The sequence below is a fragment of the Pundamilia nyererei genome, unplaced genomic scaffold (assembly GCF_000239375.1).
Source record: "Pundamilia nyererei isolate P.nyererei 1_Seehausen unplaced genomic scaffold, PunNye1.0 scaffold00097, whole genome shotgun sequence".
Taxonomy (NCBI): Eukaryota; Metazoa; Chordata; class Actinopteri; order Cichliformes; family Cichlidae; genus Pundamilia; species Pundamilia nyererei.
Genome location: NW_005187498.1, coordinates 2,257,710 through 2,258,809, shown reverse-complemented (window position 1 = coordinate 2,258,809; position 1,100 = coordinate 2,257,710).

Here is a 1,100-nt window from a genome sequence, read left to right as displayed (position 1 = left end):
TTACCACTATGGTTGATGTTAATGTAGCATTTGTTACTACAAGCATGATTCTGTTAACCCTTTGGAACAAATTATATCGATAGTATTAAATAATTAGATTACAAATTATACATCCAAATACAGTTAAATAAAACAAAGACTTTAAGAAGGTAACACAGGCCAAATACTGAACAAGTGGAAGAGTAGAAAAGCACTATATAAGATCCAGTCCATTTACCAAAGTGAAGCCAGTGCCAAAAACTGCGGTTCTTCTAGTGACCACATGGGGCTGGCTCCAATAGTGAATTGGTCAACTCCCATGTTAAAATGTCCACTTCTGTATCATTAAGAAAGCATTTTTTTTTAACATTATAATGTGTTTAAAATGGCAGGTTTAGGCCCTGGGATGTGCCACGATAAGCAGCTGTTACCGTCACTTATGTGAAACATTCAACTCGACCTCTCAGCCATATTTGCACCATGTTGGTGCCTTATGGAACTTTTTTAATTGAACTACCAGGCAAATAATATGTTGTGATGCGTGGTACTGGCCGTCCACAAAGTTATTGTTATTGAAATTCTAGTATAGTAGTCTGAAACCATCAACCACCAATTTAAAACTCAAGTTTGCGAGCTAGCTAATAACATATCACTCCACTGCTTTGTCCAAGAAGGGTCACTTCAAAATGGTCATGGCTGAAATGCTAACACTGAGGGTTCAATATGTAGAATCCAGTTAATATACTTGGACTAGAGTAAGGCTAGCAAGCAGCATTCATAATTTGTATGGGTGCAAGAACACATACAGATATGTGCTTATTAGTCCTAAGTCACAGGCTAATAAAAAGCACCAATGGACTTGAGATGTTGTGTGCCTTGCAGAAAGGCCACACCTGTTAAAGAAAGCACCCTTATGTTAAGCTACAGAAAAAAAGGTCGTGAAAAAAATCACCCAGCATAATAGTTACGATGGTGAAAGCTATCCGCAGGCTGTAAAAATGGTGATTTTTGTTGTAAAGTCAGCCTTTTTTATTAAGGATGTTAAACTGGGACTTGACCGTCTTCTGAGGCAGCCTCAAGTGGCCATTTGAGGAATTACACTCTCTATTTACATAGACATG